Source organism: Pyrgilauda ruficollis, unplaced genomic scaffold (assembly GCF_017590135.1).
Source record: "Pyrgilauda ruficollis isolate IOZ18807 unplaced genomic scaffold, ASM1759013v1 scaffold2, whole genome shotgun sequence".
NCBI classification, from domain to species: Eukaryota; Metazoa; Chordata; class Aves; order Passeriformes; family Passeridae; genus Pyrgilauda; species Pyrgilauda ruficollis.
Genome location: NW_024519206.1, coordinates 1,290,156 through 1,315,774, shown reverse-complemented (window position 1 = coordinate 1,315,774; position 25,619 = coordinate 1,290,156). Strand labels below are relative to the sequence as shown.

Sequence of the window (25,619 nt, the reverse complement as noted above, 5' to 3'; positions counted from 1 at the left end):
GTCTCAGCAACCAGACACCAAGAGCACTCCTACACTCAAAGGTATTTTTTTTTCTCTCAGACAAAAGTCAAGCATGTCTTTTCAAAACATAATCTCTCCTATCCAACGCAACAGAGCGGCTGTCTAAATTAAGTGCAGCGTCTATCCTAAGAAAAGGGTTTTAAGCAATAATACTTCTTTCTCTCAAATATAACAGAGATTTAATGAATCATTTGTATTAGCCCACGAGAATAAATACATGGTATTTTCTCACTATAATTTTAAAGGTACTAGCTCATGTTTTCAGAAAAGACAAAGAGTTATCTAGTGAACTTTCAGGTAATCTCCTTCACTAATTTTTTTTTTACAACCTAATACATTTTTAATGTTCATTACATATTACATATTTAATGTTCCACAAGACATGGCATATTTTAGCAATATATGCTGACAAGCCATGTGTTGTTACCAATGTCATCCTGTTGTCGGTGCCTTGTCATCTCATGCATACATCTGAGCAGGACTATCAGTCACCCTAGCAAGTAAATAATAGATACAAAGACATGCAAATGAGTGGCACATTTCTAAACTGAATAATGTGGAACTTTCTTCTCTCACACTTCTACTTTTGTCAAAGAAAAAAAATGAAAGGCCAAATGTGTGTCTCAATCCTTTACTGTGCAGAAAGAAAAGTACAGAGCTTCCACAGCACTGTTACCCCTTGCTGTCCTATTCAGGGTTTTCTGTCAGGCTGAGGTAACTGCAGGGGTCATCTGGCTTTGAATTAAGTACATATCATCTCTCTTACTGGTGTTTAGGAGACCAATCTGACAAATTAATCATTCTAGAAAGCAACACAAAAGCAACATGACATCTGGCTGCATCAGTGTTCCTCCACAAGCACCCTTAGCATCAAACTCTGGGATTCATCCTAGGCAGAAGGCAGACAGCAGAGAAAAATACCATAAAGCTGCTTCAAAGTGAGTATTATCACAGACATCATGAAGACAGGACCGCAAACCTACAAGCAAGCTTTTTGACCAAGAATGAGGCAACCCAACAACCTGGATGAAGAGATGAGGAGAAAAATTTCAAAAGAGTTTGCTTTAGCCTGCACTCCACAGCACATGCTATTTAGAGAGCCAGCACAGAGAAGTCTTTCCTGTGCTCTGATTTTGTTGCCACAGAGCTGTAAAACACTTACTGTAATTACAAATAAGAATTGTAGACATTTGATCAGTGCATGTCTAGAAACTGTTAATATCTCCCAAATTAAATAGAGGCCTTTTTCAGAAAAGAAGAGCCATGAGCAATTTTCAAGGGATCCTCATCTTAGAACTTGGACAATTTCTTGGAACTGAAGCTCAGAGAGATTTGGATATGTTAGGATTTTTTTTAAAGGCAATGATGAGAAATTACTGCTGGAAAAAGGTATGGATACAAACAAAAGATAAAGAACAACTCTTTTGAAGGGTACCTTCTAACAGAAACACGAACTTTTAACCTGGGGAAATGCTAAGAAGACTTCACCTAAAGTAACTGAGGTTTTCACCTGCTCTTTCCTCAAACCCTATTGAAGGACCACACATTCACAGACACTGTGAACAAAAAAACTTTCTCCTAGCACAGCCTGTGTCACACTGTAATAGTATTTATGGCCTCTGTCAGCTTTTGCTGTTCAGATCATCACCTGAGGCCTTTAATTCCTCTAGTTAGCCATTACTTTGGTGCTAGGATCTCTAAAAGGGTCATTAAAGCTTAAACAGTATATTGAAAGCAGCTTACTTCAAGGTCTTTGCAAATACTGTCTTTCCCCTTCAGTCCCCTCCCCCACTCTTATTTATCTTCTCTAATATCCAATTCTCCCCTTTTACAGCCTTAATAATCAGCATCTGCCACATATTACAAGAACTAAAAAATATCACCTGCAGGGTGAAATTTCTTTCTCCATTAGTCCAAGTGAAATACAGTAGGTAATACAGCACAGAGACCAAAATCATCTTAACTGCATGAATTTTACACTGCAGAAATAACCAATTACCCTATCAATTTATATTATGTGAAAACAGATATAACTGGTGAAAGTAAGTGATTACCCCACATGTTCTTCTATCACGACTTACCATTAAGATTGCCTATCTTGTGAAAACACTGTTTAGTTTCTTAAAAAAAAAAAAGAAAAAAAAAAAGAAAAAGAGGGCAGGAAGGAAATTAAAAAGAGAGGAAAAAAAGGGGTGGGGAGGAAATGAAAAAGAGAATAAACAAGTTGTCTGAAACAGGTAAGCTGTTTCTTCTTCCACAGAGTGCTTTAAAAACAAAGTGAAATATGAACCATAATATGGAGGTTTTTTCCCAGAAAAACAGCTTTTCAGAACAAATGACCTCTACACCTCCTCTTTTGGGCAAGTTTTTACAGGAAGGGGATAGAACTTTGGATGAACTCCACTAATTCAAAGACAAAACCCAGAAGTCCACATCCAAAAGAATAAAAGGAGTCTAGAGAATCTGTCAGCATCAACTTGAGATGAGGCTGACTTTACCTTTGAAGCTGCCAATGCAGCTGCTACTGGAGCTCAGTGAGAAGTCAGGTGCTGCTGTGCCTGGTGTTACTTCTAGAACAAAATAATTCTGTCAGAGAAGGCCATTTCCACCCAGTGATTATTACCCACAGATTTCACATAGAGTTGTTTTAAGATAAAAAGACTAAAATGATGTTGAAAAAGCATTGCAACAACTCACAAAAATGGGACCAATGTACTAGCACTCACTGTACTCAATATGTATTTTTAATAACAAAATTATACAATGCTGCTACAGAAGTACTGGCACTCTTTTTTTTTTTTTTATCCTTGGTATGAAACGTAAGAGAGATGGCAGCACTTTTAATTAATTTCTCCAAAGAGTTCTGAGGAGAAACAGCAGCAAGGAATGTTAACATTCATTTTTAACACACTTTGGACAAAGTATTATATAGGTTTGAATGGCCAGGTGCTTTTTCTGTCACCCGTGTTTGCACAGTCCCACACAGAAAATTCTAATAGTAAAACCCAGGGAAGGCAAATTGTTGACATACTTCCACAATTAACAACATCCCAGGTGATGATTTCTGTGACTTTTACACAAGCTCATGATCCGAGTTGCTAAATGTACCAACACTCCACACTTTCCATCAAGGGCTAATAACCATATTTGCATACTTAAAGGAAACACATTGCATTTGCTTGAATAACCATCACAGGCTTCAACTCCAACAAGGGAATGCTCTCATCTATTATGAGCTCCTGGCAAGCTGCCATATCGCTTGTGCTGGTCAAGGAGGTTTTTGCTGTTCCCAGATGAGCTGGATTTTAAAGTACACTCACTCCACAAGCGAGGCAAGCCAGATGGACTGCAGCCAAGTCTTACCCAAAACCTGAGTAGCATCAGTAAATCAGTGTTTCACTCCCTGCGGGGTTTACAGCATCAGCTCAAGCCTGACACTCCATTTAACAAAGCCTTGTGACTTTTAGATCAGCCTCAGCCTGGGAGTGTTTTGAAAAAGGCTATTCCCATCTCTCATAAAGTAATATTTCACAGCTGTTTGATAAATTCAACAAAAGCAACTATTACTATTGACTCCCAGGTCACATGGAAGAACTTTTCACTAGCAAAGATAGTAGTTGTGGACATGGTGAGTACATTAAGCTCGAACATTAATTATGGTCCTTTGATCATCCATTCAGTCTTTCAATTCCTGAGTACTCTCACTTTGTGAAAAATCACAAATCTCCACTGTGGCTTTAGACAGAAGAATAACCCATGATTTTCAAACTGGCTGATATTTAAGTGACCTGGAAGTTTTTCTCAGCAGCAGCAGAACTCGGCCTCATGCTGCTCATATGCACCATAATGTACAACTGCTGATGATGGTCTCTCATATTTCCACATTTTCAACATTCTTCTAAAAAGCATAACTGTAAAAATACCTGCTTTCCTCAGTAGCTGGAATTACCATGCACCAGTGCTAACTATTTTTTCAACATTCTTCTAAAAAGCATAACTGTAAAAATACCTGCTTTCCTCAGTAGCTGGAATGTCCTCTGGGATTACCATGCACCAGTGCTAACTATTGCTCATGCTGCTACTCACATGCAGTGCTCACCCTTTCTCACTGCCTCTCCAGCAGGATTTCTCTCATCAGGAGACTTTTGAAGACTGCACACCATGGAAGCTTACACTTCCCTAATGCTGTTAAAGCAACTGTGCATCTTTGCTGCCCTGTTGGATTTCTGACACGCCAAAGAACACATATTCTAGTCAGTAACACAAATCTGTGAAAGCAAGTAAGCTGCTGTGCTTCAGAGCCAAATAACTTATATTTAAAATTCTGCAGCTTGTCACACTCTGCAGACACAACGGTGCTCTCTGTCAGAGAGCCAACTTCCCTGCATACACAGTTGGGATCAGTCTCTGAGCTCTCCTGGAAAGGCATCCTTAGTGAGAAAACATTCATGGGGTTTTTTTTCTTATAATCATGTTTTCTGAAAAAACACACTCAAATGTGTCTTACTGCCTGCACAAACTACAGTTCTGCTTCTCTCCCAGCAACTTATTTTCAATCTATACATCTTTCGTAGCAATTTTTATAATTTGGCCTGAGAGCACAACGTCCCATATACTTCTCATCCACTTCCCGCACAGCAGGGATTTCTGTGTGCAAAATGTTACTTAGAATTCTACCACAGAGACAGGAATTCAGCACTCTGTTGGTTTTGCAGCAATAAATGTGCAGTAATTTCCTCTACAGAAATGCAGTCCCCTAATCTACACTTTGCTATTTTCCAGTTCACCCATCTGAAATTATTTACTATGAGCAAATAGCTTTGATTTCCTAGAACCCTAACAAAACAAAATTCATTTCAGTGAAAACTGTACATCCTAGGTAAGAACACACTGACCAGAAACTTCCCACCTTCTTAACACAGGGTATATTCTGCAGAATTATTATTATTTATAACACATATGTAATCCTAAGTAATTTATTTTAGAGCTGCATACCTATAAACACACAGAATTGGCCAGCCTCATTCTGATCTTATTGGACACAATGCAATAAAGATAGGTAGGTCACTCTTCAGCTTGAAAAACTTTTTAGGAGGAAGTTTCATTAGAAATTGCAAAAGAATTTGCGAGCTACAGAAAGAAGAAAAAGCAGAACAGAAAACTTTAGATGGGTTATTACATGAGCTTAGCTCAATTCACTTCTTTACAGTCGATTCCACCCTCATGAAAGTCTCTTCTAGTCTAAATAGTCTTTATTCTAGTTTTCATTAAGTCAAAAAAAGGACAGCCTGCCATTAAGGAAGCATTAAGGAAGTGCTTCACATGCTTGCAAGAAAGTACTTGTAGTCCTTCAACTGTAGGTTGCTTTGTTGGAGGGACTACATGGATCAAATTAACTTCATTTACCTTCTCAGCACCAATTCAGGCTTACATGAGAGACTTGAACTTTTAACCAAGTTTTTTTTTTTTTTTTTGTGAAATGTCTTCTTGCTGCTCCTTCTTGAAAGAACAGTATGCTATTAGAGAAGAAACACAGAAGAAAGGTGTGTGTAAAAATGCATAGGCACCACCAAAGTTTCTTCTTGTTACAGCTGTAGTCCCCTAAGCAAAAGGCAAGTTACAAAGCTGCTAAAATCTCTTTGTCTGTTGAACTGGAATAAAACACTGGAAGGACTGATCAAATAAGCTCTGAAAAGCACTACAATATATTATTCTAACAGTTATAGAGAAGACTGCAGCCATATGAAATGAATGTCTCTTTCATTACATTCTAGATATAAATACATGCATTGTGTATTGTTCCCAGTGCTCTTCCAACACAAGTGCAGATGGAGGTTAAAAATAATGAGACATCATCCTATTAAAGCCAGACCCTTTTGGAAAGCAATTACAATATGCTACTCCTATCTTGTAGCAGCCAGTCATATTTTGCCTTCCCTATCCATTTCAGTATTCAAGACGAGGAAACTGTGTAAACCAAAAATACGCAGTTGTTTACAGAAAACAACTCTATAATGCAGGTAGCATGTGAAAGCAGGAATATTTCTATTACTTTTTGATGCACACATAGCATGACTAGGACTAATAACACAATCTCTTTATAAACTATCACTGGCTGTTTTTAGCCCTGTTATTGTAATGAATTTCAGACACTGTTGTCACATAAATATCTATATACCTTAGGATTGCTTTGAAAGTTTCCAAACTAAACAGTTCCTCCCATCTCTCAAAAACAGGCTTTAGTAACAACTTCTGTAACCCACGGAATTACTTTCCCTTTGGGAAAAAAACCAAACTTCTCAACCCAGTGTTTTGGACTAGAGATTAAAAACCTGGGAACAAAGAGGCCTTTAAAATAGAAATACATGCTTTGCCGTCTCTGTGAAACTACTCTAAATTTGGTCAAGTTAAAGCTTTGGAAATTGTATCTTTGGGTCACCCTGACTGTCAGCAGTGTGAAAAGAAGGAGGAATACCAAAAAGGGGAGATGGCAGGAGGGACTATGATCCACAGTGGGAGCTAGGACAGCTGGGTAAGGAGAAAAAAAAAAAGCCAGAAGACAAACGAGCATCCTTCACAGTTAGAAAAATGCAGGAAGTGGAAAGAGCGCATGGACAAGACAGAAAAGGGACAGGATGCAGAGTACTAGGTGGGCAAACACATTTTGGGGGAAGTACACAAGAGCCTGCAGACACTAGCACATATTCTCCACTGATGTCCATACAAGAACCCAAGATTCCCACTGCTTTCAGCAGGAATCAATGAAAGCATCTGGCAGTTTCCCTCATTCTCCTGCAATTTCAGCCTACAGAGAGAAGCACCCTTCAAAGTACCAGTTAACATTTCAGTTCAAGCAGGATGTGTTCATATGAGGGTTAGCAAATATATTGAAACATTGGAGTGCAGATGCAACACCAGAAAATGGAAGACAGATTTCCACTTGCTTTTTCAAACACTTGGAACATTACTTATACAAAAATCCAATTTAAAATAAAGAATGCTAGGCCAAGTGCTCAAAACAGAGAAGGACTACAATTACAGGGGCTGCCACAATGCAAAGTCTGAGATACACATTCCTGATGTCACTACCATGAGATAAACCAGAGTTTCAGTTCACAGCTGCTTCACATCTATCTTGCATTTATCTCACACTTTGACAACATGCAAATTCACAGCACAACTTCTCCTGCAGTGGCCAGCTTGTGTGCTTGTACCCATTAACTGTTCTCAGGTCTTTAATTTTGTGTTACAGATAGAATAAATACAGTGGAAGGATCTTGCCCATTCATGAGAGAAGGTGAAAACTCTAAGGTCTAAGTCAGAAGAAAATCAGCCTGATCTATACCCTTACTTACCACTGACTAAGCTTAAATTTAAGTCACTCAAGCTGATAATATTACCATGTTCCTCATTTCCTGACCATTTCAATTTTTGATCTTCATTCACACTTACCAGAACAGCAGAGTGCATGCAATTATTACAGAACCCCAAGCAACACTGTACACTTATATTACCCAGCATTATGCAAGTACTCTGAAAGTCATCTCAAAATCATCATTTAAAAGGACTCTTGGCAAGTGGGGTGCTGACAAGATGAACAAATATTTAAATAGTCAGAGTAGAGTGACGAGTGTTCTAGAAATTTTCAAAACCATCTGTGTTTTAGTAATGCACAGTAGGTGCCTATAGCTAGAGCCACCCATCAAGAACATTAAATTAAATTAATCGATCATCATCCAACACAGGCAGAGATCACACAGCAGGAGCAAACATGGTGCTGTTTTGTAATTAAGGAAAGAACAGTAGAAGAAGAGAGACCAGATTAAGTTTTCACAGGTAAACTTAATTCTACACAATTTCTGAATGACTGACTTTGCAACCATAATAAAGATCCTCTCCTGTAAATGGTATATTTGCAATATTAGTATTACATTGTCCAAATGAGGGAGTAAATAACCAAGTCCAGCACTGAGCCTCATGCTCTGCTGAAGTCAAATAGCATTTTGTTCCTCACTTTTACCAATGCATCAATATGACAAGAAATCACTTAACCTTGTGTACCTGCAATGAATATTTCTTTTGTACATAATAGACAGAAAAGCATCATAGGAAATAATTAAATTGCATTGACATGAAACTCAGTTGCCTACCAGCATACTTGAGCCACTACATACAAATGAGGAATTCTACAGAAAAGCTATTTTAGAAAAAAATTACTTTTGCTCTATTTCTCAGTGGGCCATTTCCTTCAGAAAAAAAAACAAGAACAAAAAAACCTGCACGAAAAGCAGACTCATTTGTCAGCACACACTTCAGGCGGCAGAAAAAAAAGGCTTGTGGCATATGTCTTGCTATTTTTCAAAAAAGGAGCGAGACAGGAGTCTTTAAAAGACCATGTCAATTTTCTTCTTCTGGGTGGGTGAGGCTCAACATGCCTCTTTGCCCATAAGTGGAAAATAAAGCTGGAATGCTCATAACATTGCTGTGTCTCTTGTGGAATGGTTTAGATATTAAAGGCAGATTCAGTAGAAAGCTAGCAAACAACTATTTTTACACACTATTTTAGTAAACAAAATCAATCACAGTGAAAATAAGGCATACTGCTCTGTAACTGAAAAGAGAAAAACATAGAGTATATATCAGAAAAGAACAAAAATATAATGAAGCAAATGAAATGCAGTTACTGTGTAACTCGCCCTAAAAAGCAACTCAAAACAATGAACTATTAGGCTCTTAAGCATCATTAGAATGAATGATATATGAATAATATCTAGAACATTTAAAAAACATGTTTAAGCACAGGAAATAACCTTAATTCAGATTAGATCTCTTTGATGCCTTTTATAAGATTTGTAATTGATTTTTCTTTCCCATCTAAAAATATGCTAAGCATTCAGACTACAAAATGGCAATATTCCCTCAAGTAACTTGTAAACTAATTTCTATAATGAAAAAAGCAATAGTGATGAAGCAAGTTTGCAGACACTATAGCAGCAAAATCCAGTGGAGGTTAAATTCTTTTCCAGACTAAATTAGTTGAAAGATTATATCGGCAATGGACAGACGTGCTTTACCATGACCAATAAAGCCCTTTGGTACCAACACTGCTGGACATCCACTATGCAAGCACATAATCTAAAAATACATTTTAAGTGTTTTTTCACATGTGAAGGCCCTATCAATTTACAAGGAGTAGATTTATTTTTCTCCTTCTGCATTTGCCCTGTGGTCTCTAGGTATTGTCTCGTTTCTCACCCCACCACTGAATTGTCATTTACTCTTGCAGTTCATAGTACTTATCAACAGTATCTGTTGGACTCAAACTGCAAGCAATAGAGAGGAAACAGAAAAACTGGGAGTCCCAGGATTTTTGCTTTATTCACTCAGAATGTAACTATATCCAAATCAGTATGACTGCAAACTTTACAAATTTACATTTAAATGACATTGAGACCTGTTAATATCATGGCACTCAGTAGAGCAGCATGTGCTTATTGAAAGGTTGGGGACATTGTTCAACTTGGAAATACGTGTTATACAGGACAAAAATTTTCATTTGAGCAAAAGATAGCATGTCCTGTATGTTTCTTTAAAAAGCAGCTGGCCCTCATAGAGACCCAGAGAGGTGCCAGAACAGAGAAGATGAGCTGAAGGAATGTGTCAGCTTCACAGAGTTGACAGCCATAGCTGACAGTGACAGGGTGCAAAAGTTAAGTGATGCTCAGAGGAGACCTAGTTGAGATAAGGTAGTGATTTCTATCCTACTTCTGCTAAAAACATACCCATAATTTTCAAGTACAGATTCAAAATTACCTGTGCAGATGCATGACATGGATCAAACTATGGATCTAAATCATACTGGAAGCCATTCTGAGCAATGGCATAATTAACACACTCCTAAGAAATGTGAGAAAACACATTTAAATGATCTTCGAGCATAACCCATTAACACCACAGGTGGTAAGAAATTTTTTTTAAAGGACAACTCAACAGCTTGTCTGTCTACTACATACAGATATAAAACATCCAGCCCCCTTGAAAATATACTCAGTTCTTCCATCCTGTCATTCATCAATTATAATTACAGCAATTTACCGTTTGCTTTTCCAGAGAAAATTCTTTTTATAGAATCATAGTAATTAACAATGACAGTAGCAAAATTGATAGCCCTGCTTCTTAAAGTACCTGTTCCTCTAAAATGACACTACTGCCTTAACAGACTTTAAACAAATGTCCTCATCTTTTCCAATTTGCATCTAACAGTGTTTGCTCCAGTCAAAACAGGTCAGCTCTTTTCCAAGAGAAAACCAGGGAACAAATATGCTCTTTAATGTTGCTGACCTTTTTTTCAAACAGTTCTCTGAACTCATTCATTGGCCTTCAAAAGTAAGACTTCAGATCAAGGAAATGCTTTTTCTAGTTTCTGTGAAAATTCGTCCAATTTCTCAAAGTTTACATCTAGTCAATGGAAAAAATGTACTTTAAAGCTGCACTTAAGCAGCTAAAATATCCCAGAGAATCCATCCTCCCTGTCTGAGCCAAGAACTCTGGAGTACAACACCAGTTATGGATAGGACAGTGTCATCAGGAGAAAAATTCTAACAGTTTCCCCAAAATCTCAGTCACAAACCTGATTTTGGCTGAATGGATCTCCAAGTCCTGTGGTCCACTTCTGCTACCCCCTCTTCAACCCTGCTAGGGAAAAAATGGTGGGAAATTCTAGCCCTGTCCAATTAGATTTCCCATTCTCCATGTCATAGGCTCCTGACTGAGGCCAGCCGAAGTCATCAACCCTTCCCTTCTTGCTACTATTGCTTTCTACCTTGGTGACGCTTTGAATGACCCTGAATTTGCATTCTTCCAAACGCACTGTGATAGCTGGTGTCATCCTCACATCAACATTTATTCTTAACCTCCATTTCTCCTAGTTCTCCTCCCTACCACTGCCCAGGTATGGACAGTGCCAAACATTCAGTGGGGCAGTCTTCTGCAGGCTGCCAGAGCATGTCAGAAAGGGAAACAAGAAGGCTAGAGGGAATTCAGAAGGGAAAAGGGGACAAAAATGCATGGATAATGCATGTAGAGTTTATAACTCTGCCAATATGAGAAAAAAAATTTCAAAGCCAAAGCTAAAGCAGGAGGTTTACACATGTGCAATGAAAATTGCTACCTAAAAAGCCAGTTTCACAAATGGACTTTCATAGGCTCAGGACAATCTAACAAGCCAAAATCCAAGAGCTTAAATCCTGGTTCATCATCCCACATAGTACATGAGCCTTGAGATACAGACAGTTCTTTAGTTGTCTCTTTAAATCCTTCTTGCTTATTGTTATAGCTAAACAAAAAAGTGACTCGCTAACCAAACACAAGAGGCAAGAAGGTTCTTGTTCCTGAAGAGAAATGGAACAGAACAAACTAGGGCACCTTAAGCAGCAGGACTTAGAAGAAGCATGACAACATGCCTAAATTGTATTTCTCTATAACTTCCATTTGCAATTAGAAAGGTGAAGCTAATAAAATACTAACAGATTGAGTGGCTGAATCAATAAGTACAGCAGAAACTCTTCCTGATGATCTCCTTTTTACTTGCAGAAACCAAGCAAGGAGAAACATCAAACTTCAGCTGTTAATTTGATTTGACCAAGCACAAACTGGACTAGACCACTCAGTGTACGACTATGTTGCCAGTATGGGACCTGAACACCACAAAGCTACTGGATGTAATCTCCTTATCAATGTAGCACTATCACATGGTCAAAGATGAAACGCTATCATCTCACCAACTGATCCCAAACAAACTTGCCCAACACAAGCAAAAGACTCTTCAGTCCAATGCAAGTACACTGAGGTTTTAAGTTCAGTGTAAGCAACAATTTCACACATGTAAGATGAAGGTTCAGGAATATGGCAAAGCCATAATTACTTTAAAACAGTTTCTGAATCTCTGAAACTCTTTGGAATGTTTTTTTTTCTCCAGAGAATCTTTTTCCAAGCAACTCTTGAAGATAGCTGATCTGCAACAGTATTTTGAGATATACAAAAGGACAAACACATTTTTAGTTTCTACAACTAAAGTGAGAACATCTTAGTATTCCGGAAAACACAGCCCAAGCACTGTAGAGTCCTTGGAGCTCTTTACTAGTGATTTGTGCCTCATCACCTCATGCCAAGTAAATCAAAGAATGACTTAACAAAGCCACCAGATTTTTATCAGCCAAGTTTTTCTCCCAGACGAACACACTCTGACCTAAAAAAGGTTACAGGATTTACAGAAGCAAGCCTATTACCCAAAGGCACTAATGAATCTTTTTTCTCCTTCAGCATGGCTAGTTAGTGTGTATGTTATATCAGACATTCTGCAACAGTAAACTTTACCTCTAAGGGAAATTGATAAATAAGGAATACTAAATCCCTATTCCAACACATGCCAGAAAGCTTTGGCTAAAAATCAAGGACTGGTTGCATTGAAAATTCTGAGAGCACATTCCAGTTCAGATACTGATATTAAAATAGTGGCAGCCAAAGTGCTAACATTCACAAGGCTAAACATTAAAAGGAAATACCAGTCAATGAAACAGGCACAGGAACCTTACTAATTTATTTCTAATTAGGGCTCAGCACCCCAGTGGTGACAGATCAGACTCTGTGAGGTCCATCGAAATGCCTCTCCCCCAGCTGGTTTGGAAACTTATATATGACGGTCTGATAATATTTGAAATAAACTGACAAGATCTCCACAGGCAACACAGACAAGCAAACCTGGTCTGAGGCAGTAAAACACATTCCTCTTCCAAAGTTGTCTGACCACAATAAACTACATCTAAAATATTAAGAACCATTTACTTAAAATATTAAGAACCATTAACCATTTAGAAGAAACTACAGTTGCATATCCATATCTTGAAGGTGTCTTTGATGTTAACTATACAGTGAGTGCTACATGGTAGGAAACACAGCAGTGTCTTTGTCATTAAGGAGTGTATGAGTATCTGCAGATATTTTACTGACATTTTGTTGGGCTTTAACAAGTGCTGTAAAAAAACCCTTGTCCTTGTATAGTTTGGCTTTCATTTCACTTGAGAAGCTTTTATAAACTTGTTTACATAATTCTCAAAGATGTAGATTCATAACTGTCAATGATTTTACAAGGTTAATGGCCTTTATAATTAAAACGAATGAGAAACTCAACTTTAAATTTATGCGCTTCAGTCAACCATAAAAACAGCAAACTCTGCAAAGAACATGGATGTATGAACCAGACTAAACTCACCTTTTGCTGACTGCTCCAAAGCAATGTACAGAAAAGAAAATGCTTCTATTAGTGATGCACTGAGACTCTGAAGTATTTTGAAACCTAAAATTCTAGGAACCAAGATGAATGGAATTTCTAGTCTAGTTTCCAGATCTAGATGCTTCTGAGACATACTTTTTCTCCAGAGGTTAACAAACAACAAACACATACACCAGAATAAAACTCTGTACTGCATGATACTGAAGGCTCAAAAATACAGATTGTCTTTTCAGGAGCATATCTATTATGGAAGATAGTTTTAATCTACTTTAAATCTCATTTTCTCTTATTTTTTATTTGGACCTCTAGATTTTAATTAGTATATTTTTCAATAAACGAATTGAATCCATATCATGCCTCAAAAATTTTTAGATGGAATTAACTGGCATACATTAACAAGAAAAAGCCTAGATCACATCATACTCTTTTTTTCAGTTTAAATAATCAGAAGCTGTAATAATTATAACCAAATTTCTTTGTGGAACTAAAACTTCTTCCATCCAAATTTCACTTAAGAATGTGATTCAACACATTAGAAATTCAGTCTAGAAAAAATTAAAGGGATAAAATCTCCTGATATTTTAGGGTTTTTTTTTTTAAGGTTCAAAGGTTTCCTATTGCCTCAGAGAGGTTAGAAGTTGCTTTGTGCTCTTAAACTGTGATCAGGAGTTATTCACATGTAATTGAATGTGACATTCTACTTTCTTGTCCACAGCCATAAAAATGGATAAAAAACATGAATGCATGGGCTGATGGCAAGATGGGACTATTATCAATCAATTCATAAGCCTCTTGGACTGCTGGCAGAAATCTGACAGAAAGATGGTAAAGTCTTGAACACAGTATCCACAGATCTATATTTTTATAGGTTATTTAGTTTGACCTCCTTAGCACAAGAAGCCATTTCCAAGCTCATACGTTTTTTACTGAGCATATCTTTAGAAAGACATCCATTGTGTTGCAACAACCCAGCAGCATAAGTGCCCCAAACTTCATTCCCATCTGGAAGAGTAGGAAGTCCTTCTAATTCTTACACTGATAACTTAAGCAAAGCCTGCTTCACCAGACTTTTAATGGAGACTCTACATGGATCCAAAACTTTTTCTTTGGCTTTTATATAGATTTGTACTAATTTGTGCAAGCAAGACTGAGAGACAGCAGCATTCAGACACACATCAATGCGATCGCTTGGATTTTGTTTGCGAGCCACAGCTACAACCCTTAGCTTCTCCACTGGCATGCAAAATAAAGCATTTTTGATTATGCAAATAGCCCACTGTTTTGTGAATAGGGCCTCAAGTGATTCAAATGCTAATTCTGTTAGAAACCTTGATGCAAAGCCAGTATTTCAACCATGTCAGCTTTATAACCAAGGCTTTCTGAGAAACACGTAATTGCAAATTGAAAAATATCTTTTAGAACCAGAAATACATAACACAACCTAGAGAAGTAGGAAAGTTCTCACAGCTTTCTGTCAATGGCCCTGCAACCTGCTGCGTTTTGCTTTGAGTTAGATGTCCCTTCAGGAACTGGCAGTTTCCTAGCTGAGGCAGTGTAGGTGCTGCTGCACTGAGAAAACCAGATATGAAACAACAAAAGCAAATTTTTATCTTGTCCAGAGAATAACATGTTATATAGTTGGGTTTTACATCTTCTTGTTTACTTAATAAAATCTTCACACAATCCAGTGAATGCCTGCATGAAAATGTTCTTGCTATTATTAAACACATTTATTGAGCCCTCAGAGCACACAAAAGAACAAGCATGCATTCTTGATTTCAGAGAAATAGGGGGAAAGGGAAGTGAGTGAGAATGTGTACGTGAAATGTCTAAAAAGCTTTTCTTTTTGGTTTGCAAGCAGTTTTGATTTACTTTTCTTCCCCCGATTAGTTGCATTTAACCTACTACAGTACTTCATCCTCTCAGTTCTAAGAGATATGAAGGATAGGAGAATGTTTTCAGATGGAAACTAGCCACACTGGCACTGCCATCAGCCTGTGTGCAAAGCTACCTTGATGGTACATTCCTACCACCCCCTTGACTTTCTTGATTGCTGTGCTCAGGAAAACCAGCTGATAAATAAGGCTAAATAAAATCTGTGGTTCTAATTACCTGTACATGAAGGTAATTAGCTGTACAACTAAAGTCTTAGCTGTACAACTAAGACAGCCTTCAAAGAACTAACCAGCAGTTTAAGTTGCCTATAGAGAAAAAAAAAAAGGTGCAAGGAAACTTCCACATGAGGTCCAAGACAAAAAGTTAAATTATATAAACTACCTGTCATTGACAGTGCCAGTTTTGAGAATCTCCTCAAGGCAAAAACCCAGAGGACAGAATCCTTATTTGCATTAAGCCCCTCCTAACACCCCAAAGTAATAGTCAAAGAAAACTGGTCTATACCACTTCAGCACTGACTAATGGAACTCTGAAACATGCACCACAAAACACACACTACAAACAAACTATATCACATCAGAACAGATACAAATCACTGGGTTTAGTACACCAAAAATATCCTTATTTACAAGGCTTCCTCCGTTCATTTTGTTTTAAGTTCACTTTTCAGTTGGCTCCAGCTAAATCTGCTGCCAGCTGAGAAGCTATGGAAGCTTTTGACAAGTGGCTCAGACCTCAAAAATTCAGAAATACATAGTTCCAGATTCTACAGATGAATATCCCATAGTGATGACTTTTAGACTCCACTGTCATAGCTTATATTTTAGTATATGGGTCAGAGGTGGAAGGTCACACATCCTATTACCAGTCTCTGAACCATCCAGTTCCCCTTTATTTCAGCGGTAAAATGCGATGCATTATCAGCTTCTTTCTTTAATATTGCTTACTCGGGGGGAACATTCTGAAGTAAAATAATGTGGGTGTTCATTTTCATTGCTTTGAAGAAGACAGTAAAGGTCAAGTTCTAATATTGAAATGCTGCTCTCTTCATATTGATTGTAAAGCCTGGAAGCAGTAACTCCACCCATGCTGGAAGAAGAAACCCCATTATGAAGCCTGTATTCCAGTTCTGTATAGTTCCTGACAGATAATCTCCCACCTTTCCCAGCAAAAACTGAAAAGCTGAACTGAAATGTTTGCAACACAATCTCCAGGCTATGGAAAAATACAAAAGAGAAAAAAGAGCAGTGCTGTCTCCCGGAGGAATGGTCTCACCCAGACAACTGTGCCTAAAGCATCTGACAGCAGGTAGACCAAAGAAAAAAAGGAGCCTGTGAAGAAACAGAAAAGAAGGAATATATTTTGTCTCACATATATAACTTTAAAATAAGATGTATTTGCTATCACTTTTTTCACTGTTTTGATTATAACTGACTTTTTTCCTTCCTGTGAGAAAGGTATTAGTGCTTCTTAATGACCACAGTGGTTGCTGCTATATTTCATACCAGTACAAAGATGTAAGCTGCTGAAAATATTTCTCACCTATTTCAAAGTTTAGAAACAATTAATGTATAAAATTTTCAGCAAATTACTGCATGTGAACTATGCATATCATTTTACCATACTGGGATTTTTTACTTCCCTGTATACATGACATATTTAAGGAAGAATTAAATCATTACGACAAAAGATGGGAATAAAAAGGAAAAAAACAAAATGCTGCAGTAGTCTCACCCTCTCAGGCTGCCTATCTTCTCAACTAGCAAGTCTCTACTGATGTCATGGCACCATCATTTGAAAATAAGTGTCATTTTCCCTTTGATATAGAAGTGATTTGTTAGATATTAAAACAGAATAGTGTCTTGTATTTGTAGAGACTAAAGGTGCTAAATTTTATAAATAAGTTAAAAATTTGAAATATACTAGTGGATTTTTCTCAAAGAAAGTAAAAGTACTTATTGTGCTGTCGACAAAAGGATTGAAAACAAAGACATTGTTGTGGATCCAGCAGAAGCCCATGCACATCTTCATTGCTACATTCGTGTCTGAAGAGCCAAGACAATTTTTAAATTATTTATACACATCAAGAGAATTAGGATAATTCATTCATGACCTTTCTGTGTTAGAAACACAAAAAGCTGTTCTAATGATGTTTGTGAATGATGACTGAACTCAGTAGCAAGAAGACGGTGGCATGTCTCAGACGTGACTTTTGATGAAGATGGACAACTTTCACAGGAACCATTTTCACTTTGTCCAGAGCTGCGTACATGACCAACTCACATTAGACATTCTCTGGGTTCATCAAAGACAGTATGTGACCCTTTACAGAGGATTTTGTTCTTTGGGGAACAGGGTTAATTGTTTTTCTAAGTCTTAAAAACATACAGGAACACATAGGCACTCATACACTTCTTTCCATATAAGTAGTGGTGTATCTCCTTCAAGGGGGAGAGCTGTAACACAAGGAAACCAGACAACCTTCTAAAGTCCTTATTTTGTACTTTACCCGAAGTTGAAACCAATTCTGCTGAGATACCACAGTCATCTACTAGTCTTACATGTTAAAAAGACCATGGATAAAACTGAAGCTGACTAAACTGGTTTGAACACTGAGTTGCCACCTTGCTTTGATATTTTTGAAATCCAGGACACAGCAGTGGAAAAACACACACAGAGATCCTGACAAATGTCTTTGTGCAGATTTGAAGTCACCACTTTCATCATAAGGCTAAATGATATTGTTGTCTAGATTAACCCTTTTGCAAAAGGGAGATACAACAACAAAAAAAACACAAAAAATTAGAAGACCTAGCTAGGTTCAGGAGACATTTCTTTGCCTCAGCATCAGAGATATGACATTTTTATTTCACCAGGAGGCCTTGGAAGATACTGGCACTTGGATGGGTGCCTGAGGGTCTCCAAGCAGTTTCCATTGAGACATGCCATCACTTGCTAGCACCTCCACTCATATTAAGAAGCTGGTTTCTGTACTACCAACTCAATCTGCTCCAACTGGGATATGGTCACAAGGTAAAAACTAATGCTACTTGGAGAAGGATTTACTTAGCTCTACTTTTTTGGAGGCAGAATGTGCTGTAAGAGGACATTAAATTTGCATATAGCATAAAAAGGCAGAGTCTCAACAAGTTTGACTCAAACATGAAAGCCATGAGGGCTTCATGAGGGTTCTGTATGACTTATAGATGCATATTATCATTATATATGAAGCGAGGATCGCCAGCCATCTTGTGTCCTCCAAATTCTGTGATTGTCATGTGTTTTCTACCCTTCTTGTCATACTATCAGGGACAACAAGAGCAGCAGACCAGAATCTACAAGGCAACCGTTCCAACTTCTGCATTAAAGAGGGAAGAGAAGAAACAGCTTTTTGAGCAGAAGTCTGCTCTAAGCAGAAAGCCCCAGGAGCAAAAAGCAAGTCAGAGAGTCCTGAAACTCAGGCCAGAGGAAACTGTAAGCAAAAGTCATACTGAGAAGGGTTCAATAGCACTTGTGAACTAGGATTTGCAACCTTCCAGTGTTGGAACTGGCACAAAATCCCTTATCCAACACTTTCCATGTGAGCAATGAGGATGCATGGACCACTTCTTCAGTGGAAGTAGGGCAGAGTCTGAAAGGTCTGCCATTAAGCTAACATAACAAGGATGAAGAAAGAATTCATGATGGCAAAATGATCACATTAAATAAAAGAATCTTTAAAATGTCACCCCATTCTTTTCTTGCCTGAACTGTGCTCAAGAACAAAAGCCAGAAGAAGGTCACAGCCTGAACATCAAAAGTACTGAATAAAGATTCAATTGATACAGTCGTGTTCCACCTCAGCAGGCCACAGATAAAATGTTGGAGGGGGAATGGGAGGAGGACAGAGGGGATGGAATATTCTGTGGAACAAATCTAGTTCTATGAAAGTGGATAATTTGGAATTTGCATTTGTACTTCTCAGAAAAGCGTGACAGTTTTCCTAGATGATGGAACTCATTATAGATTTTAAAATTTATAACATGATTCTCAAAGGGAATAATAATTTATGCTGTATTTATGTAATCCCAGCTCTCCTGGAGGTTTTCTAATTGAGAAAACTGCTAATTTGTTAGATGGTTAACAAAAAAAAAAGGAAAAAAAAATACTATGTTCAGTCTGTGAATAGTCAAGTACAAAGAAACAAACAGGACAGACTTTTTCAATCTACCATTTCTGACCACCCTATGTGGACAGAAGCTTTCATTTGGCCCACCAAAAAGAAGTAAGTAGCACAGTGTAATTTGGGCACACTAAAAAGCAGAATAAAATACCATCATAACTTGCACTGTATACGAGACTAGAAATCTATCAGATCTTCCACGTTCATCTTAGATGACAAGAATTCAGTTCACCTGCTTTAGCCAGCCAGCCCAACTGCTTTCAGGGAAACACAAATGAGTACTGTCAGTAAAAAAATTAGCAGCCAGTCAGGGCTGGAGAGAGCAGCAGGAGGCAAAACAGAGTAAAGATGAAACTCCTGCTGCTTCCAAGCTCCATATCACATTGCCAAAGATCTAACACGCTTCTTGTAAACTTACACAACTGCACATGCAGGAAAAAGCATAAATGAAACATAGCTGAAAATGTGAGCTATCAAAAAAAAAATTCAGAAAAAACCTCCAGAAATTAAAAGCAATTTGTCTATTATCAATGTTTAAGGAGAAATAGCATCCACTGCTCTGCAACATGAAAGGGTATTTAATAAGTAACTCCCAAAAGTCTTGGAAATTTTTTAAGTCAACTTCATTTCATGAGAAAGTCCCAGGAACATCCTTTTCCAAATGTACTGTAGTTTTTGAAGCTCAGCCTGTCTTAATTTGAGAACTCTTTCAACTCCAGGAAACCCACAGTTTGGGTAAGGCTGCAGGGTGACCATAAGAGAAAGAGACCAGACAGAGAAATAAAAATTGCTGGAGTTTCTTTACTTTTGAATATTCTTGACCTTAAATATCCAATGATACCATGTCCCAGAGGTTCTTGGCTTCTGTGTTTTATTTTTAACAACACTGAAAAACAAAGCTGTTACGACTCCAAGCCCAACTGGCTTTGCAGGGACTTTACAACTAATTGAGCCGTCACTATTTAGCCTGCAGTAGGCACCAGCTCTGCCAGCTCTGTAGGCCATGAAAAAGTTCCCCAAGCTACAGCCAAACTACTGTCCTTTCCTTTTTTTACTTAACTGCTCCAAAGCAATGTGACTTTTGGGGAGAGTGAGCTTATCCTCAGGCTCTAAAGCATAGACACAAACGCCCTGTAGTAACTCTTGTGACATGCACGCTCAGAATAGCTACATCTCCATAATCTTAAACATAATCTCTTGAAGTTCCCTGAGGTTTGTTGAGCCAGATACATGTGAAGCTTTTAAGCATTTCAATTATGGAAATTCAAATTTCTTGACTTAGATTTGTAAAGGAAATCTGAAAGTCCTCCAAACTCCTATCACTAAAAAGAAAGCAGTTGTTAAGCTTCCTTATTAGGAAAAAGAAAAAACCCACAACAAAAAACCACCCAAACCAATCCTGAATAAAATGAATAGAGTTACTTTGTGTTAGTGGATGATTTAACTTCCAATTAAAAAAAAATTATCTTTACTGGAAGATGAAGACAGGATTTTCATTGCAATTTTCATGTTTACCTTCTACCAGTAGATCAACCAGTGACTCTTCAAAAAAATATAGGCAGATATTGTTTCACTGTGACCTTGACTTATGACATACAATCTTCCAGACCTAGTCTAATGCAACAAATAGGAGGCTTATGACCATGAGTCATCCCACCAGTGCCATGAGGTCATTTGTTGACTTCAGTGTTGAAAAGACCATTAGGCTGCATATCAGTGAGCTGGGGAATGCCTGCAATAACTCAGGTCATAATTCAGGATGAGGTCACAAGAATTATACCTACTGAGTCAAAATACAATTTTCTGGAGCTCTTCCTTAGAGGGTATGGGTACAGAATCTGCTGTTTCTCCAGGATAATACAAAAGCTCAGCTACTTTACATCACTTGCAGCATTGTTAACACCAATCCCTGTTTTCCATTGTGTACCAGTTAGGAGCACCAATCAATAAATCACAGATTCACTCAGGTAAGAGCTTTCTCTTGGCAAACTCCTGATCTTCCCTGTATTCTTTTCATAACAGTTATTCCACTTTGATTTTCTACAGATAAAAGTTTTGTAAAGATTTATCCCCTCCAGCCTGACAATTTCGGAAAGGGAGGCCTCAAAAAACCACCCATCTTCAAAGAGCCTGTTTGGTAAAAATATATATCCTGAGGATAATATATTATATATTATAATGTATAATGCATATTATATATAGCATATAGAATACATAATATAGAATGTATTATATATTATATATTATATATTGTATATCATATATTATATATTAATTATATATTATATATATTCTATATTCTATATTCTATATTCTATATTCTATATTCTATATTATATATTATATATTATATATTTATTATATATTAATCCTGGGGAATAAATGTGAACTCTCATTTCTTTCTTAGAGACTGTTCCAGGATTTCAGGTTTTGTTTCCATTACAATCATAGAATGGCCTGGGTAGGAAGAGACCTCAAAGTTCATCAAGTTCCACCCCCCTGCCATAGGCTGGGACACTTTTCACTAGACCAGGTTGCTCAGAGCCTCATTCAAACTGGCCTTGAATATTTCCAGGGATGGGATAGCCATAATTTCTCTGGACAACCTGTTCCAGCACCTCACAACCCTCGCAGTAAAGAAATTCTTCTTAATATTTAGTCTTTGTCATTTTAAAGCCATTTCCCTGTGTTCTGTCACCACATGCTCTTAAAGTCCCTCACTGTCTTTCTTGTAGGCACCTTCACTTACTGGAGAGCTACAACTGGTAAATCCTAAGCCTTCTGTTCTCCAGACTGAATAAACCAAATTCTCTCAGCCTTTGTTCATAGGAAAGCTGCTCTATCCCTCTAATCATCTTGGCAGCCTGCTCTTGACTCACTCCTACCACACAGTGAGATAAGGACAGCAGAGGCCCAAAACTTTGAAGTCTTCCGAGGATGTTCTGTGGCCAAGAGTCAAGCATCTCTCCTCCATGCTTTATATTGGCACTCAGATGCACTAAGTGTTCTCCTCCAACTCACAAAATAAACTTATTCAATATGCATGATAAACTGCTCTTTAAAAATTAAAAAATAATTATTAAGCAATACCTGTATTCTTTGTAATTTTATAATGCAAGATAGCAGATGCTTCCAGAGCACTTATGTTGAATTTCTGCATGCTGCTATCCCTACATGGCATTAAGACCACAGCCTTTGACACTGGAGTAGATGAAAAAGCATTATCTGAGAAACTGTCAAATCAAAGATGTAGAGACTGTCTGTCACATGAGCATCTTTAAATGTGACACAAAAATTGGTACAAACACATATAAATTACAACATGTAAATACGTAATTAATAAAAAGAAAAACAAATTGAAAGTTGCCCAATCATGGCATTTAAATGACAAAGTACAAAAATAGCTACAAAACTGGATGATGCTTTGAAACACCATCCAGACCTATGGGAAATAAAACATTTCAATATACCAAAACCTTGGAATAGAGTTTTATTGCTATAGAAAATAGCAATATTTTCAAGAGAGGAAAATGAAAAACAAATGAAAAAAGTTTTCATGATTGGGATGGGGAAGAAAGAATTTTGTTACCCAAGAAAAGAACACAGTAAGCAAGTTAACCTCAGAAGCAAGGTGCTGATAAAGCCAAGGGATGTTGTCTATATATGTATCCAAGAAACAAAATCTTTGTCATGCTGGAAATAAGCAATATTATTACCCAGAATGAAAAAAAATAACTACAGAATTGTAAATCAAGCTGTTCCCAGAATTAGAATCTACCACAGTTCATTATTTAGCCTAGATGAACACATGATTCTACAGGAAATTAAGGGAGTAAAATATCTGAGATAAAATTTAAGGTCAGTGAACTTTTCTCCTGGCTGCCGTGGGTTTAATAATACTTCAAGTCTGATGCTGAACCATCTCTGAACAGTTGATAATGAGCATTACAGTAAAAGGATAAACCACAACTGCACTAACACAGAAAACAAATAATTTGCTAATTTGTATACTACCAAATTTATTTTAAATGAGAAAATAGGGTGTAAATGACTTTCAGACTCCACAGTGTCTCAGACATCACTGTTGCAGCCACATTCAGCCCACAACAGTAATATGGTGGCCTGAATCACTCACATAAATGTTATCAGAAAATCTCATCGATTTATCCCACTCAAGTATATACACCAAAACAGTTGTGCTTTGTTGTGCTTTATTTCTCCTTTTCTCCTTTTTTTTTTTTTCTTTTTTTTTTTTTTCCCTTGGGCTCTTCAAAAGTAAATTAGATTATCTCAGACTAATTGAATTGAATTCAGAAACATCCCATAAACTGTATACAGTAAGTTGGTACGTCTAACTCAGGCCTAGTTGAAAGAACATTTAGCATAGGCCACTTCTAAATTTTGTTCTAGAAATTCAATAGTGAGCTGAGCTGCACCAATAAATATGCCACATTCACCTATTTTCATTTAAACCTATGTAACTTTGATGGTAGAAGACACAAACCCTTATCTGCTGTAAAAGCAGACTTACTTTATAAGCTTTAATTGAAGCTTCAGCTAAACCTCCCCCAGTCCTTAAAATTAACTATGATTTTCCTCATGCAGTTTTACTGAGGTTTTTGTTCAGTTGGAGGTTTTTTTCACTTTTCCTTCCACTTTTCAACGAAGTTAGAGCTTGTATCTACAGTCACACATTCCATATTTATCTCCTTCATTTTCCCACTTCTAGTCTTTTCCCTTTGTAACTTTGTTTTACTTTGAGCTTCATTCTGCTGCTGTCACAACAGTAACAATATGCTTCCCTGTACATAGGCAGCTAAAACATTCCCTCAGCATGACCACTGCTTAGGATTTCAGCCTGTAACTTCCCCCAAATTAACATCACACAGCATTCCCCTCAGGAGCACTGAGCAGAAATGCTATTTTCTCTCACTGCTTTACTCAAGGAGACATGAGAAATGTTTAAAAAATTTCTAACAGTAGCTTTAATTTACAACTAACTAGACTTCTGCCTGAATTTGCCTTGCATTAGTGGAAAATTAGAAAATAAGGAACAAGCCAAGCTGAAACTTGCCTGGTTTCTCCATTATGAAAGAGTTTGGAAAGAAACGCCCTCCAACAGACCTCTGGCTCATACCATCATATATGCATTTTTCCATTGGGGGAACACTATTCCTTAGATAACTGAAATTAGAAGTTGATCTCATCTTCAGTGGTATTTGTCCATGTTCTAGTTGTCCAAGTCTAAATTATGGCACTGGAGCCCTTAGTTAGTCATCAAAGATCAAGAGAAAACTGCTTAACACAGTGTCCCATTCTTGCTGTTTTTCCATATAAAACTTATCAGATAATTTCAAGAGCTAATAGAAGCATTTCTTTTTTCCTTTTTTTTCTCCCCACCCGTGTAGCTGACAGCTGCCATGGATGCATTACAGAACTCAGCATGTCCAAGATGGATGAGATGCTGCCAGGAGGAAAGGAACAGCTTCCTGAGGTCCTGCTAGTGAAGCCCATGGCTGTAGTGGCCATGGTGTTGCTGTCAAATAGTACAGGCCTGGCACAACATCAGTGAGACATTTGTAATACAGCTTTCCTTACTTTCCTGGTCCTAATATTTGTTTCTGACAAAATCAAAACCAACAACAGAAAAGTCAAAGCCTAAATAAATATAGATAGATTTTTCCCCTCCCCATTTTACATATCAGGTACGTGTGACATCTACATGACATAAAACATACAACATTGTACTTATACTGATAGCTCCTGAATGAAATTTCACTATCAAGGAGACAAGACTTCCTTTACCAGAAAAATGCTTCATAAACAACCTATAACCCAGTGTGACCCCGCCTAACCAAGAGTCTACAGAAGTCAAGAAAAAACTTTTTTATTATCTGAATACTCTTTGGATTTAGTCTCATCTTAGATGAAGAAATGATATAAATTTGTGTGTAAAAAATATAAAAACATAAATATTATGTGCATAAAATATAAAAATATAAATACTGTGTGCATAAAATACAAAAATTTGTGTGTACACATTATACAAAAATATAATGGGTGCACACAGTCCTATCATAATAATATAATATCATAATCATATCATAATCAGTGAGACACCATACAGTTAATTTCGTATTAATTATTAACTTCAAGAGCTTTCCTATAGAAGACCTTTATTCTACTATTAAAGCACCAGGGTTTTAACTGCCTTCAACCACAGTATCGTCATCACCGCTAAAAAGAAAA

At 37.3% G+C, this 25,619-nt stretch overlaps 1 protein-coding gene across 1 annotated transcript in view; it reads right to left on the bottom strand.

Annotated features, from left to right (window-relative positions):
- Positions 1-25,619, bottom strand: part of CDK14 (cyclin dependent kinase 14) — a 313,331-nt gene that overhangs the window by 181,337 nt on the left and 106,375 nt on the right. The window lies entirely within an intron of this gene.